Source organism: Bos grunniens, chromosome 22 (genome assembly GCF_055505025.1).
Source record: "Bos grunniens cultivar Pamir isolate PY7600 chromosome 22, Bosgru_T2T1.0, whole genome shotgun sequence".
Lineage (NCBI taxonomy): Eukaryota > Metazoa > Chordata > Mammalia > Artiodactyla > Bovidae > Bos > Bos grunniens.
The window spans coordinates 38,486,921-38,504,860 of record NC_141186.1 but is presented as its reverse complement, the minus strand read 5'-3'; positions in this window follow the sequence as shown (position 1 = coordinate 38,504,860).

Here is a 17,940-nt window from a genome sequence, read left to right as displayed (position 1 = left end):
AAAGATCAAGAGAGGGTATTTTCCCCTCAGTACTATCATGTAACAGGGGAACTAATTAGCTTCTATTTGTGATCTCTTGGGTCACCTTTCCGTGTTGTGCACAGTTGTAATTCTTCCACAGCATGCAAGTTAAACTATATTAACAGGGAAAATCTGCATGGATGTGTGACGATATAAAAAATATCAACTGTACTTGTAGTATCTGTCTATTGGAGAATGTACATTTAGTTCAAGTACGTATGCATTCAGTAGCACTTTCATTGAATTAGTTCAAGTTAATTAAACTCATGATTAATCATGACAGCATTTTTATGTTTTTGTAAACCAGTCATATGCTTACCATTAGGAATGTATTGACTCAGTCTAAGTCAGTGCTGAGTACATGAGTTCTCAGATCCTTCGTGGCAATACCAAGGTCTTTTATGGGTCCACAGTCCCTGGAAAGGCCTCTCCGATTTGGTCTAAACCTCACATTTTACAGTCAAAGCTACTCTGAATTAGAGGTGTGAAATGGCTTACCCCTGGTCATATGGTTGGTCCATACCAGAACCAGAATTTGGGCCCACATATCTAAAGCCTATATGATACACTGATTCTGCCATACTAAAGTTTCCCAACTTCAATCTCTCTTACAAACACCTTCAAAATTCTTCCCATATCTATCACTATTAATATTATTCACTTAATATTTTTGTTCTAATCAAATTTAAGATTGCTCACTCCTTAAAACCCAGACTTGTCCTGAGAAATATCCATAAAAATCACTGGCTTTAAAATGCCAGATTCCCCCCCCCCCGCCCAAAGACTCATTTAATATGTAAATATCAACATTTCTTTGTAAAAATGTGTTCATGTACCATCTTGCATCATCTCAGAAGCCACCTGTGGTACACTGACTACCCAGTACATAACTAGCCCAAATACATCACTGCCTCCTTGGAGTAGAAATTTCTGTGTTTCTCTTTCCTTTTAGTGCTTTTTTCCCTCTTGTACATTTCAGTGAGCACTCTGGATAATTTTGTAAAGACAGAGCTTCAAACTCTTGTGAATTGAGGCATATGCCTTCATGCCCCAGAAACGTAATCTAAGATATATCTGAAATAACACCTGTCTCTAATGTGAATACGCACCACATGTCTAGGTTCTGCTCCTTCTAACATATTTGCTATTTATTCTTCCTGTTTTGAGAGATTCTGAAGGAAGGATTCCAGTCTGCTACAGTAAATAGAGCATGAAAATCCGGTCTGGCTTGAATTTTATCCTAGACATTAACCCTATCTCAGCTTTTGCAGGCTATTCCTACTGGTTGTGAAAGAAAGAGTTAGTTGCTCCGTTGTGTTCAACTCTTTGCGATACCATGGACTATAGCCCCCTAGCCCGCCAGGCTCCTCTGTCCATGGAATTCTCCAGGCAAGAATGCTAGAGTGGGTTGCCATTTCTTTCTCCAAGGGATCTTCCCAACCCAGGGACGGAACCAGGTCTCCTGCATTGCAGGCACATTCTTTACCTTCTGAGCCACCAGAGAAGGTGTGGCCAATAATTAACCTTTATTTCCCATTAAGAACACCTTAACCTACCCTTTATTTCCCCTACTAGGAACACCTTAACCTTAACGAGAGGATACATACATATCATGTTTCAACCTTAAATGGGGTTCTACACATAAGCATTCACTGGATACATGTCTCTCTGTATTGCCATCCCAAGGGCTGCATATATATTCAGCATGGGAGAGCAGATTGGTGATGTGCAGGCACTTGTACTCTGAATGTCTGGATTTAGGTAAAGACTCATCTACTTCAAGTTTTATATATATATATATATATATATATATATATATATATATGTATATATATTAATTCCTGAATCCATGTGAGTCTCAGTTTCATCATCTGTAAGATGAAGATAATGAGAGCACCTACTTCATAAGGTTGTTATGAGGGACAGATAAGATTTGATGGATAAAACTCTTAGCCCATTGCCTGACACTTACTAGGAGCTTGGCAAATGTAGACTGTATTATAACAGTAAGGCTGGTTTACACTTTGGGAATTTAGGGTTTTATGACCTATGCTTTAATGTAAGTGGGATGCTTGGGAGATACCATTTTAATGAAATGACTGGTGATTTTCCATTGAAAAGGGGAAAATGTTAGGTTACTGCCTAGTGACTCCTTCTTATACCCCAATTCTTAAGTCTCTTAGGAAATTACTCCCATCACAACAAAGAAATAACACTACTGCCATTGCCTCATGGGATTAATACCATTGTTGGGCTGGTCAAATACTGGGAAAGTGGTCAGCACCCTTCTATGAAAAGGGCATTTTTCCTTTTAGCAGGTCTTAGTAGGGGTGAGAAACATGCCAAAAAGAAAGCACATGGCTTCACCAGACACTAAGCCATTCAGCAAAGCAAATGCCTCGTGTCAGAAAAAAAAAAAAATCATAGCTTTTGCACATATTTCTTTATCAAAGCCAAGACCATTTAAAATATAAACTGGCTGTATTACTGGAACATTTATATCTATTTCCCTTATTTGACAAGGCTTACTTGCTATTGTTCTTTTAAATCCTAATTCATGTTGTCCTGACTTCGAAGCTATGTTTTCTCCATTTAAAAGAGAACAACAATAAAACCATGTACACAGGATGAAGAGACAAATCCAAGAGTTATAACTCAGAACTGGTCTAATTCAGTGGGAAAAAAAGAAAAAGAGAAGTGGGGAGCCTCATCCACAGAGGAGACACCAGATTTATAACGTCATAAAGCAAAGTTACTTCATACAGCTCTCAAGGCTGCTTCACATGAACATTTCAAATTCTGACTCTTACTAGAATTATAGCTGCTGCTGCTACTGCTGCTAACTTGCTTCAGTCGTATCTGACTCTGTGCGACCCCATAGATGGCAGCCCACCAGGCTCCCCGGTCCCTGGGATTCTCCAGGCAAGAACACTGGAGTGGGTTGCCATTTCCTTCTCCAATGCATGAAAGTGAAAAGTGAAAGGGAAGTCTCCCAGCTGTGTCTGACTCTTAGCGACCCCATGGACTGCAGCCCACCAGGCTCCTCCGTCCATGGGATTTTCTAGGCAAGAGTACTGGAATGGGTTGCCATTGCTTTCTCTGGAATTATAGCTAAAGGAACTAAAATTTGATAATGCAGTATTCCCTTCTCCATCCTCAGCATTCCCAAAATTAAACTTTTTATAAGATGGTTTATAGAAAATGATGTTGAATTGATGATCAGGTCACCTGGGTTCTAGTCCTAACTCTACTACAACTGTAGAAGCCTTGAGCTAGTTTCTTTGGGGGGCTTATGTCCCTCATCTGTAAAACAGAAAGTATTATCACTAACATCCTATAACTGCATCACTCAGAATGACAACGAGGTATCAACTGAGGAAATATTTTAATCTGAGCAAGTCATTTGATTACACTAGGGGAAAAAAAAGAAGGCAAAACAGTTTCCCAAAGAAAGCTTTTTCTCTTAACATTTCCATGTAGAAAAAAAAATCCACATTAAAAAAATGTTTTAAACTCTGATTCTCAAAAAAAAAAAAAAAGACTGACATATATACACTACCAAGTGTAAGACAGGCAGCTACTGGGAAGCTGCTATATAACGCAAGGAGCTCAGCTCTGTGCTTTGTGATGACCTAGAGGGGTGGGATGGGGGTGAGGACAAGAGAGAGATTGATGAGGGAGGGGAGATATATATATGTGTGTGTGTGTGTGTGTGTGTGTGTGTGTATACACATACAATGCTGATTTGCATTGTTGTACGGCAGAAACCAACACAAGACTGTAAAGCAATTATCCTCCAATTAAAAATAAGAAAAAAGAAAGAAAAAATCACACAATTTACACAAGTTTTGTTCAAAACTCAAAATTTTGATTTACTACCCTCTAGTGGAGACTAAGAGCCAATGTTATTAATTCCATTTGAAAGTACATCCATATCTTTGTGCATAGGACAGGAGTAAAGGAAGCTTTAACACTGTAATCATACACAGTCCTCTTCAAAGTATAATCCAAAGACCTGGGTCTTCAGAATTAACCCAGCTTCCCAGAATCCACTCAAGAGCAACTTAACCAAGCTCTGTGAGGGGGAGGTCCAGGGATCGGCATGATTAACAGAGAACTCAGTTGATTCCTAAACTCACAGGGACTTGAAAACCAATGTTCTAGCTCCCTGAGAGGCATGGAATGGATGTGGGCATTATCATGAATCTAGTATATAGTTGGGAGGTGAATCTCTAAACCTTGAGGAGAGATTCAAATTAAAATTCTCTTTTCTTCCTCTCAAATAAGAGGAAAGTATCATCAGCTCCCTGTCAACTCCAAGGTAAGGATCATGTTCTTTTGCCCCCCCACACACAAGGCCGTACATGGTCCAGACCCTACATCCTCAGCCATGTGGACCCTGGCGATTCTGTTACTCTTTGCCTCTGCCCCCATATTAATACTACTGCCACCATTAAATTCCACCTAGAACTCTTTTAAATCCTAAATAGAGTCTAGGAAATTGATTCTGAATTTTTAAACATGCTATTCATTCTACATGAAACATACCTTCCTCCAACTTAAACTTGATTGGAAATATCATACCATTTTTCGTTATCATCAATGAAGCTGAAAAGGACAATGCTACACGAAATTGAGATCAATGGCAGGAGCATCAAGAGTTGTTCTGTGAACTGCATTTATTCTATCCCTTCTCCATATGCCATTTTTTCCAAGTGTTTGCTGTGTAGAGACAGTCTGCAATATTGTTGGCCAATGGCTGTGATTATTCCACTTCCCAACCATAAGGCTGACCTCAAGCCCCTTCTTTTTTACCTAAGTTCAGAAATACTTGGGAACTAAAGATCAAAATGTCAACTTTATTTCTGACAAAAGCTTGGTTGGAGACAGTAGTGAGATCTCTGGATACCACTGGAGGGAAGATTTAGGACTATAGAACCAAAAACTTCTACCTTGCATGTTTCAGGGTCAAAACAACAGAAGATGGAAGAAAAGAATTCATATTCTGATGTAGTAGTCTTTTAGTAGCTTCAGTTCAGTTCAGTTCAGTCGCTCAGTTGTGTCCGACTCTTTGCGACCCCATGAATTGCAGGACGCCAGGCCTCCTTGTCCATCACCAACTCCCAGAATTCACTCAGACTCATGTCCATCGAGTCAGTGACACCATCCAGCCATCTCATCCTCTGTCGTCCCCTTCTCCTCCTACCCCCTGATCCCTCCCAGCATCAGCCTTTTCCAATGAGTCAATTCTTTGCATGAGGTGGCCAAAGTATAGGAGTTTCAGCTTCAGCATCATTCCTTCCAAAGAAATCCCAGGGCTGATCTCCTTCAGAATGGACTGGTTGGATCTCCTTGCAGTCCAAGGGACTCTCAAGAGTATTCTCCAACACCACAGTTCAAAAGTGTCAATTCTTGGGTGCTCAGCTTTCTTCACAGTCCAACTCTCACATCCATACATGACCACTGGAAAAACCATAGCCTTGACTAGATGGACCTCTGTTGGCAAAGTAATGTCTCTGCTTTTGAATATGCTATCTAGGTTGGTCATAACTTTCCTTCCAAGGAGTAAGTGTCTTTTAATTTCATGGCTGCAGTCACCATCTGCAGTGATTAGTAGCTTGGCTTGCCCCAATTTATAAAATGAACAAAAGCTGTCTCTAAGAAGGGTGTGCTCTATAGAAAGTCTGGAGCTGCCCCTCTGTGGAACTGTTAAATAAGAAAAGTCGATCTTCTAAGCTCTGAAATGTATTTTTCAATATTTATGCAAATGGTGACTTGCCTATAGTCAGAGTTCCCGTTAACAGAGTGCATTATGTTCTGCTCTGAGTCAGTTGGTCTGTGCTGATGGCTTGTTTCTCATAAAATACGCTTTTTTACAGGAGAGAGTAAAATACAGTAGTTAAAATTTCAATTATTAATAGGATAATAAAAAACTATTTCATTTTTTAACAAAGTTTTTATTGATGTAATTGTAGGTTCACATGTAATTGTAACAAATAACATAGAGCAATCCTTATTCAATTTGCCTTACTGTTTTTCCAGTTTAGTTTCACTCTCATGCAGATTGGGTGAGTCCTCCTGCGTCCTCAAGTTCACCACTTTTTTCCTGTGTCATCTCTACTCTTCTCTTGAGTCCATCCAGTGAATTATTCATTGGTGCTGTTGTATCCTCGAGTTCTATCATCTCCATTTTAAAAATAATTTTATTTCCCTACTGAAACTTTCTATTTTTCCATTTATTACAAGAGAATTTATAATTGATTGCTAAATCATTTTTATAATGAGTGCTCTAAAATTCTGGTCAGATAATTCCAATTCTGATTTATTTCCATGGATGTTGCCATCTGTTTGTTGTCTTCTCTCACTCAAGTTGTGATTTTCCTGGTTCTTGGGACAATGGAAACAGTGAGAGACTTTATTTTGGGGGGCTCCAAAATCACTGCAGATGGTGACTGCAGCCATGAAATTAAAAGACGCTTACTCCTTGGAAGGAAAGTTATGACCAACCTAGACAGCATACTAAAAAGCAGAGACATTACTTTACCAACAAAGGTCTGTCTAGTCAAAGCTATGGTTTTTCAAGTAGTCATGTATGGATGTGAGAGTTGGACTATAAAAGAAAGCTGTGTGCCAAAGAATTGATGCTTTTGAACTGTGGTGTTGGAGAAGACTCTTGAGAGTCCCTTGGACTGCAAGGAGATCCAACCAGTCCATCCTAAGGGAAACAGTCCTGAATATTCACTGGAAGGACTGATGCTGAAGCTGAAACTTCAATACTTTGGCCACCTGATGCGAAGAACTGACTCACTTGAAAAGACCCTGATGCTGGGAAAGATTGAAGGCAGGAGGAGAAGGGGACGACAGAGGATGAGATGGTTGGATGGTATCACCGACTCAATGGACATGAGTTTGAGTAAACTCCAGGAATTGGTGATGGACAGGGAGGCCTGGCGTGCTGCAGTCCATGGGGTTGCAAAGAATCAGACACGACTGAGCAATTGAACTGAACTGAACTGAACTGGGATGACATGATTTCAAGCTGTAACGTGGACATTTTGTCTACTATGTTAGAACTCTGGGTCCCATAGAAATCTTCCATTTTAACAGGCAGTCATCCATTCAGGTGTCATTTACAGGTCTTGGATTACTTTGTGGGTTGTGAGCCTTTGTGGTGTTACTTTGGTCTGCTTGGTTTATGCTGATATTGTCAACAGCACTCTTTCCACCTGAGGGAAGAAAAACCCTACCTGAGCTGCATTCTCTTGTTAGATCAGGGATTAGGATACAATGGGTCTGGGTCATCTGCCTCTGTCAGGGGACACCCTGCAATTATTTTGTTCCTTAAGTCCTGAGAAAACCATCTCACCTTCCTCTTACAGCTTGTGCTATTTCCAGGGTTTATATTTCTGTGGAGTGGGAAGGAGAAAGGAGAAACTCTTCTACACCATCTTGCCCTAACTCGAAGTCACTCTATTTCATTTTAAGAAGCAAAAAAGCTCCATTTAAACAAATAATTCCATTTTTTTTTCTGTGAGTCAGTTTCAATCTGCCACAGAGAAGAGGCAACATTATTTAGCCTTGCTGGTTTTGACCCTTTTACTCATCAGCAGTTCCTTCTTTTCCACTCTCCGTCTCCCCTGACCTACCTCCCAGTGGTATCTAATGTAAGCATACGCACGCACACACACAAAACCTCTGTGTTAGGTTAAACACAAAGGCAGCTATAAAACAGGGAGTTTTAGGTACCAGTGGATTTGTAGTACTATTAAATGAATTCTGTGATCTCCAATAAGAAGAGATCTGACATTTATTCACTTAATTTTAGTGGCTGATGAGGTTATATGTTTCAACATTCTTAGAGGTTATTTGTATTTAATAGGGATCAAAGTGAAACAAAACAGACCCCTAAAGGCATAATTTCAGAGAGCAAAGGAGGGAGGATGTTATTTCACAACAGTGAGTTTTCAAAGGTGGTAGAGGATAATTCAGTATATTTGTATCTTGGAGGAAGTTATGGTATGTTTAAAGACTGGATTCTAAAATTATCACTGCTTTGTTATGTTTTCAATCATAATATTTAATTTAGTTTGAACTTTCAAAAAGTTTAAGTCTCCCAGAGTTTAGATGTTTAGGTGTGATCAAAACCAAGATTGAGAGACATTGTTCTAGAGAATCAAGGGAAACAGACTATCTTCCTATGGGACTGACCAAATTAGGCTGTGAAGTGTGGGCTCCTGTCCGTTGAGTGTAAGCTGTGGTATGTGTTTTCCAGCTCTCTATAGATGTGGACTCAACATCCGTCCTTGTGGACACTTTCATCTAATACTCTGGCACCTTTCCTTCATATCCACCTTCTCTACCCCGTAATAGGTGTTACGCAGGTGTCTTACCATCGTTAAGCAATGGTTTAATGCTTAAAAGATTTATAGAAAAGTATTATGAGGGGGACTTAGCCCCTTAAAAACCTCATTTCTTTCTTTCTATCCCTATTGGGCTAAGGCGATTCAGTTTAATTAGGCCGGAGTCATACATACATGTTGTTGCTGTTCAGTTGGTAAGTCGTGTCCAAATCTTCGTAACCCATGGACTGCAGCACATCAGGCTTCCCTGTCCTTCACTATCTCCCAGAGTTTGCTCAATCTCATGTCCATCGAGTCAGTGATGCCATGCAACCATCTCACCCTCTGTTATCCCCTTCTCCTCCTGCCTTCAATCTTTCCCAGCATCAGGGTCTTTTTCAATGAGACAGCTCTTCGCATCAGGTGGCCAAAGTATTGGAGCTTCAGCTTCAGCATCAGTTCTTACAATGAATTTCCTTTAGGGTCGACAGGGTTGATTTCCTTTAGGATTGACTGGTTTGATCTCCTTGCAGTCCAAGGGACACCCAGTCTTCTCCAGCACCAAAGTTTGAAACCATCAATTCTTCAGTGCTCAGCCTTCTTTACAGTCCAACTCTCACATCCACATATGGTTCCTGGAAAAACCATAGCTCTGACTATACAGACCTATGTGAGATGAGGCAGGCGTTTATTTATTCCATTATATCTTACTGCTTCACTGCTCATGAGTGTTTTTAAACTATTTTTTAAAAAATATAAAAAGGATTAAGGCCATATCTTGCAAAGCAATCAATACTGGCAAGAAAAAAATTTATTTATTTAACAGGATACAAATGTGCAATCTTATTCTAAAAACTTAACTCATTTATATTTTTCACTTTTTTGTATTAGAAGCATTCATCCCACTTTAACAGGGCACTCACCTCCCTAGTCTACACTCTAGGAGAAAAACAAATGATCTCCCTCATCACACAGACAACGTTAAAGGGAGTTTTTCCTGCACTCATTGAAAGAGAAACAGTTTTTCCTATGGCTTATGATTTGTGCTCTGGATGTATGGTCCCCTGAAGTCTAAAAGGAAGTAAAAGAAGAGATAGTTTTTGTGTGGAAGGATAAACAAGATGTGGAGGTGGTTCTGGAGGTGGAGAAATTAAGTGAGGTGACTGATAAATACAAGTGATCTCACCATATGGCACTTGTTCTAGAAGGCACTGTCTGATAACCCAGGACATGTCCAGTGAGTGAACCAAGAGGAGGATAGTTGTAAAGGAAACATGCTAAAAGGTCCATGACCCACAGAGTCTTGGAGGCATTACTTGTAATGCAGGCCATGCAGCCTTTGCCAGTTGGGACTCTAGTTTGCACCAGATGGAAACCCTGTTCGTGTCCTACCAGTACATCACCAGCTAATTTTCCCACAGTAGTAGCATTCCCCTATGCCATAAGACTTTATACTGTCCCCATCCAATGATACCCATGTGTCCACCTCTAGATAATGCCATGGACTTCTGAAAGATGAATTTCTAAAGCAGGACAGGGATGAGTATGGACCCTACTTAGCCCATGTATGGTTCAGTGTGAAGACGTTAAACCATCTAGGCCTTCCATAGGCTGTAAGGTGGTACTGATACGAGGTTTCACCATCACTCTTACAGGGCAGAGATAGAAACAGTGGCAGTGTCGAAGGTTGCTTGTGCCTTCGCAGGGCTGGGGCCGGGACAGGAGACAGGATTGGCAAACACAGGAGGCAAAGAGATCTGGACTTAATGTCTACTCGGAGCACCTGACCTTGCCTGAGAGCTATTTCCTGATCTCCAAGGTAAGAGATTTCTGATATTGTTAAGTTCTGAGGAAGACCTGTACTTCAGGGACGTCTGGACTCATACCAACCTCAAAGTCAGTCTAACATGATGTCTGCCATTTGGGGTAACTATTTCCCTTGCCAGTGATTGGTTTGAGAAGGAGCCTACAACACATTCCTAGTTAATTAGAGATGAGGGTTACACCACAAGGACTTCTAGAAATTCTTCCTTTCTTTTAAAAAGAGAGATCTTTGGAAGAAATAAGTTCCCTTCTTCCATTTCCTCCATCTTGATATGTATTTAGGTGGACATGCTGGAGACTGCTGCTGTCATCTCATGATTATGCGGAGAAAGCAAGAGATATAAGAAGAATTTAAGCTGGAGCAATAATGAAGTCAAGCCACTGAGTTCACCCACTCTGAAATGGCCCCATTTTTAGTTCTGATATTGATAAGAAAATTAGTCTTTCTTAGTGTTTAAGCCAATTTTAGTTGAATTTTCTGTTACCTCCAGCCAAAAGCATACCAAATGAATTCATTATTGATGAGAAAATAAATCCTTTGCATCATTTCATGAGCTCCTTATGGATTTATGATAAGCTAAGGGTAGCATGCTCTTCTTTCTGGTAGTGGACTATTTCTCCACCCCCTTCCAGGTGGTTCTGAGACTGCATAGGCAACACTCTATGAAAGAATCTTTCTGTAATCACCAAGCACTTTTTATTTCACTGCAGTCAATATAGGGAATAAAACTGAGGAAAGGATTCTCCACTCCCAATTAGATTCTGAATTCATAAAATATTATATAAGAAAGTAAAAGGTGCATACATGCAAATTAAAAACCAGAAGACAGAAATACTCACTTTCAGAAATGCAAAGCAAACACAAAATCAAAGAAGTGATAAGGGGCTTAAGTGAAAATGTGTTAGGGTCTTATGAGAAGCAGGTACAGGCTCTAGTAGCTGCGTTTGGGGGTTTGGATGCCTGTGCATAGAAGGTAGTGTAGGGCACAGACGCTAGTCACACACGAAACCCGAGTTTCGATATCTGCAACAAGTCAGCACTCACAGGGACAGGCAAACGCCATCCCTGCCAGGTGGGGAAAGGAGCAAGGAAGCTTGCCTTATATGCAGGATTGAGTTTAGAAGAAAATAACCCAGGAAATTCAAACCCATTATCACATGAATGAGCAAGTCCAAATTCATATCATCAGTGTGGAGCAGAAGTTCCTAAACGAGAAATTAACCCAAAAAATGGACATAGAATAACTGAAATCCATGAATTCTCAGAAGAAGCAAAGCCAGCCTAACCCAACTAGGAGAATTCCACAGTTCAGGAAAGCCAGGATGCTGGGGAATTGAGTCTCTACTAAAGATGAGCACCCAGATGAAGATTCCATGGAAGGAAGTGAATTACTGGGATGGAGAATAAGATTGTGCAACATAAAGAAAAAATTGTACATTAAGAACAAGAAATGATGGGCCTGTCTAAAAGAAGTTTTAAATAATTATTTTTAAAATGTTTACATAGACACATGTACCCCAATGTTCATCGCAGCACTGTTTATAATAGCCAGGACATGGAAGCAACCTAGATGTCCATCAGCAGATGAATGGATAAGAAAGCTGTGGTACATATACACAATGGAGTATTACTCAGCCATTAAAAAGAATACATTTGAATCAGTTCTAATGAGGTGGATGAAACTGGAGCCTATTATACAGAGTGAAGTAAGCCAGAAGGAAAAACATAAATACAGTATACTAACGCATACATATGGAATTTAGAAAGATGGTAACAATAACCCTGTGTACGAGACAGCAAAAGAGACACTGATGTATAGAACAGTCTTATGGACTCTGTGGGAGAGGGAGAGGGTGGGAAGATTTGGGAGAATGGCATTGAAACGTGTAAAATATCATGTAGGAAACGAGTTGCCAGTCCAGGTTCGATGCACAATGCTGGATGCTTGGGGCTGGTGCACTGGACGGCCCAGAGGGATGGTATGGGGAGGGAGGAGGGAGGAGGGTTCGGGATGGGGAACACATGTATACCTGTGGCGGATCCATTATGATATTTGGCAAAACTAATACAATTATGTAAAGTTTAAAAAAAAAAAAAATGTTTACATAGGTAAAGTGAAAACAGAGATAAAGCAAGCACAAAACAGTATAAAAAACAGATATGCAAAATGAGAAAGGATACAATGGAAATCTTTAAATGATCATCATAAAATCATCACAATTTTAAAAAATCAATTAACTGGTTGAACAACAGTACAAATACATACAGAAAAATAATGTATATATTGAAACACAGACCTAAGGAACTGACCTAGAGTGTGGAAGAGAAAAACAAGAGAAGTTGAGGCATGTAAAACAGGAAGATGGGCTCTAATATATGCTTGATAGAAGTTCTAGGATAAAATAACATGAATGTGGGAGACCCAAAGTTGTAAGAAAAAATGGCTGAGATTTTCCAGGATTGAAAAAAAAAATCATCTAAGGCATCCTAAGCCTTAGGGAGCATCCCAAGATCCATTTAGGACAAACAAAAACAAATGCATGTCTAAAAGAATCACTGCAATAAAACTTCAGAAAATCAAAGACAAGCAAAATTCTTATAAGCTGCTGCTGCTGCTGCTGCTAAGTCGCTTCAGTTGTGTCCAACTCTGTGAGACCCCATAGACAGCAGCCCACCAGGCTTCCCTGTCCCTGGGATTCTCCAGGCAAGAACACTGGAGTGGACTGCCATTTCCTTCTCCAATGCATGAAAGTGAAAAGTGAAAGTGAAGTCGCTCAGTCGTGTCCGACTCTTCTCAACCCCATGGACTGCAGCCCCCCAAGCTCCTCCGTCCATGGGACTTTCCAGGCAAGAGTACCAGAGTGGGGTGCCATTGCCTTCTCCAGTCTTATAAGCTACCAGAGACTAAAAGACATATTCCTACAAAGGAACGACTATTCAATTGACTAAAGACTTTCAGTCAACAGTAAGAGCTAATATTTTTGAGTGGTTGCTGTGGGCTGGGCAGTATTTTTAAGTATCTTTCATTTAATGTTCATAACAATCTGATGGGGAAAAAAATACCCTTACTATTCCCATTGCACCGATGAATACAGAACAATGAATTAAAGACAGTGGAATAATATATTCAAAGTGGTGAGGTATAAACAATTCAATCAGTAATTCTGTCTCTTACTACACCTTCTTCAAGAGAGGAGCATGAAGGTTGTTTCTTTCCTGACATACATTTAATAATCCATAAACATTTGAAAGTTGAATAATAATACAAAAAATGTGTTAACTATAACCATCCCAGAAGTGTCATACTGGGATAAGTTCGTCAGAGTTATATATATGGGTGGTGTGTGTGTGCAGTGGCAAGGCAGCAACTGGTGGTGAAGATATATTTTTAAACAAATCTTTGCTTTTTCACTGCCCGACCAGATTGGTTTAAAGAAGTTATGCATTAAAATATTTGGATTAAATTAGAACAGTATGTCCTCTCCAAATATCCTATAGCACAAAAGATAGTTTTCTATATCAGTAAAAAGAGAGCCCTTTAAATATTTGAAACCAAAGGAATCGAGTACAAAGGACTGCTTACTCAGACGATAGAATAGCTAGGGATGAAGCAACTCTGCATTTAGCAAAAGCAAGAGAGCTATTATCAGCCTAGGGCTGGAGTGAGAAAAGTAGGAGGTGGCTGTATCAGAGCTCAGGGTCCCTGGTGGGCCTTTCTGATGAGAACTGAGACCATGGAAGGAGTGAACATCTTCCAGGAACTGGAGCCACACAGGTATTGTAGCCATCACTGGGGTTGCCACCTGAAACAGAGCAGAGGGGTAGGTATTTTGACTTTTTCCCTTCTGGTTCTCCATGCTTCCACATAGAGCCTTCCATTAGCTAAATCCATCCACAAGCTGAAAGCAAGACAGCCTGGGAAACGTAGTATCCTCCAACGCACAACCAAGGAGAGAAGGGCAGAGAATGAACAGATCTGAGAACAAAAGCCAAGGGATGGATTCAGCTCACCCACGCTGATGAATTCAGGTTAAGTTGCTGCGACGACTTTCAGCATAAGGGCAGATAAGTGTCAGAGGCTCTGGTGTCTGCAGTGTTCTCACACTCTCCCATCTGCCTGAGTTCCTCCACTTTAGCTGGCTCGTCAATGTTGGCTTGAAAATGGCATGGGCATTTTGTATGTGAATGACTAAACAGACTCCTCTTTCAGGCAGAGGCATTGTTTCCTTCCAGTCAGAGTCCTGTTCTACAAGCGAAAGGGAACTTCATTTAAGACCATCCATATACTGAGCTTTGTGTAATGCATATATCCTCTCAAACCTGCTATGCCTAGAAGCTAATAGCGGAATGTGAAAGTAGCTTTCGGGTTGGAATGGCTTTTCTCATTTGTATTCTAAGTAACTCATTGAGGCAGACATCAAAACCTCCTCTTACTTCCATTTATTTTGCTCAAGAAAATTTGCAGTTCACATGACTGTTCTGCTTCAAAGAAATGAGAAATCATCAAAGTACAAATTGCCTGAACTATCAAGGCAGGAGCTCGGAAAACCTAGCAGAAGGAAGAGAAATTAGGGCACATTTGAAACAGAAATGAAAAGGGTTTTTGCCATGGCTGTCTTCAACTAATACCTCCAAAGCACAAGTAGAAAGAATTTTGAGAATTCCTTACTTCATGGAAATTTCATCCTTTCTGAAATTTCAATTTTGAGTAAGTGAACCAGAAAAGATGTCAATGTTAAAAAGCTGTATTCATTTGGAGCTGATGAATAGAAACTATAACATGATTTTTCTGGAATCAGAATTAAGCAATAACTAGTAGTCATCTTCATCTACCCTCAAAAGAAAAGCCTTTGAGTGAAGAATATGCAAGGAATCAAACAAAAAGTGTGATTTTTTTATTTAAAAGATATTGGCTATAATTTAAGCAATTTTTTTTTCCTGTTTATCTTTTGACAGAGGTGAATCGTTTAAAGAAATATCACTATTATTTCTGGTGGGCATTTTGAGTGATAGAAAATATGCTACTTTTGGTGGTGATACGGTTAATTGTTAACTAACCTGTCCAAAACCGAGGTAGATTTTATAAAGTGTCCCAATTTTTAAAAACTTTAGTGCTATCATTAGGCAATTGTTTTTACTTTTGAACTGCCTGTGTTTATAAATTCTCTACTCAATGTTCAGTGTATAGAGTTATTATCACTTGATCACTTGTGTAAGAAAGCTTTGTTTAGTGTGTGTGAGTGTGTGCCTGTATGCATACTTCATAAAGAACATTAGCACCCTCTTCTGGATGACTTTTGAGGCTATAAAAATATTCCTACAATCTTTTTTCATTTCTTCACAATGAACAGCTTAAATATTCATTAAATTTGCTCCTGACTAAAGCACAACCTCTAAGTAATTTAACTATACTGTATATTTCAGAAACACTGATAAGTACTAGCATCAAAAGACATTTCATCGCTAAACATTACTCAACTAGGAATAAGTGTTGGCTTATGAAAAGGGGAAAAAATGCTGCTTCTACATTTCTCAGAATGAGTATTTGCAATGATTTAAATATACAGAGCTATGCAAGGAAGAAGGGAATCAAGGACAGACAAGGAGCGCAGACTTGTACATTCTTCTCCCAGCTGTCAGGGCTTGAAGAAAAATGGATGCCCTCCTGTGCTTTAATACCAGCCCCTGACACAATTAAATTTTCTTTTATTCTACTGGATGTTTTTGAAGACAATCAGACACCTTTTAAATTAGACTTCCTGGAATCCCCCAACTGCTCCTGAAAAATATTGTATGAGGCTGATGATAGACATGTATCTGAACTTGTTTGACTCATTCATTCATTCACTCACTTATTCATGCTACAAATATCCTGTGAGCATCTCCTCCTAGAAGGCACTCTTCCAGGCACTGGAGATGCAGGGAACAGATTCAAGTTCCCGACCTCACAGAAATGACATTTCTAGTGAGGAAAGACGGCTACAATGCAGAAGTACGTGCATAATGCAGACATGCATATGTCTGATAATACATTCTATGCAAAAAAATGAGGCAGGCTGAAGGGGATCAGAAATGTGGGAGTACAGTGGCTGGGTATTTTACAAAGTGGCTGGAAAAATCCTCACTGATAATGTGACATTTGAGCAGAAACTTGAGGTCAGTGAATGTTTAAACCTCATGGATATTTAGAGAAAGAGTATCCCAAGAGGTGGAAGAGTACAGGCAAGCCCTCTGAGGTTGGACCCTTCAGTTCAGTTCAGTTCAGTCACTCAGTCGTGTCCAACTCTTTGCGACCCCATGAATCGCAGCACGCCAGGCCTCCCTGTCCATCACCATCTCCTGGAGTTCACTCAAACTCATGTCCATCGAGTCAGTGATGCCATCCAGCCATCTCATCCTCTGTCATCCCCTTCTCCTCCTGCCCCCAATCCATCCCAGCATCAGGGTCTTTTCCAGTGAGTCAACTCTTCACATGAGGTGGCCAAAGTATTGGAGCTTCAATTTAGTATCAGTCCTTCCAAAGAACACCCAGGACTTATCTCCTTTAGAATGGACTGGTTGGATCTCCTTGCAGTCCAAGGGACTCTCAAGAGTCTTCTCCAACACCACAGTTCAAAAGCATCAATTCTTCGGCACTCAGCTTTCTTCACAGTCCAACTCTCACATCCATACATGACCACAGGAAAAACCATAGCCTTGACTAGACAGACCTTTGTTGGCAAAGTAATGTCTCTGCTTTTGAATATGCTATCTAGGTTGGTCTTAACTTTCCTTCCAAGGAGTAAGCGTCTTTTAATTTCATGACTGCAATCACCATCTGCAGTGATTTTGAAGCCCAGAAAAATAAAGTCAGCCACTGGTTTCACTGTTTCCCCATCTATTTCTCATGAAGTGATGGGACCAGATGCCATGATCTTAGTTTTCTGAATGTTGAGCTTTAAGCCAACTTTTTCACTCTCCTCTTTCACTTTCATCAAGAGGTTCTTTAGTTCCTCTTCACTTTCTGCCATAAGGGTGGTGTCATCTGTATATCTGAGGTTATTGATATTTCTCCCTGCAATCTTGATTCCAGCTTGTGCTTCCTCCCTTAATTTTCCTTAAATATTTCAAATGCGGTTTAGGGTCTCAGCACATCACAATAGTTAAGAGCTTGTATGACTTTGGAATTTGAAGACTGGGATAAGTTCTGTACATTAGCCATTGACAAATGACTTGAAATCTCTGAGACTTTCTTATCTCGCCTATAAAATGGGGATTTATACAATTTCCTTCTTCCCAGTGTTACTGTAAAGCTAAATGACAGTGCAGACAAAGATCAATAATGTAATTGGCATTGTACTGAGTTCAATAAATGTTAGCTATGACAAAGGAAAAATGCTTCTCAGGGACATTTGAGTTTTCTATAACACTTATGTATTAATATGGATCACAAATGTTGAACTGAAATTCTCTTCTATATATTAGTTCAGAATTATGAGTAGAAAAAAATTGTTTCTGTGTGTTCCTGGACAAACTGTTTTCCTTTATGAACCTTACATTTTGCAAAATGAGGAAATTATATTAAACGGGTCACTTCAGTCTAAAGTCTTCAGATAGTATGAAAGCTAATATCCCTGTCTGAAAATCCCTGAAAATGAAATTTTATATTTACTTCTGATAAGGACAACTAGGGATTTGATGACCATCAGGCTTGCTTGAGGCTGCATTACGAAGTATGGAATTCGGTCACTAATGTCACTGGCTATAGAGTGTGAC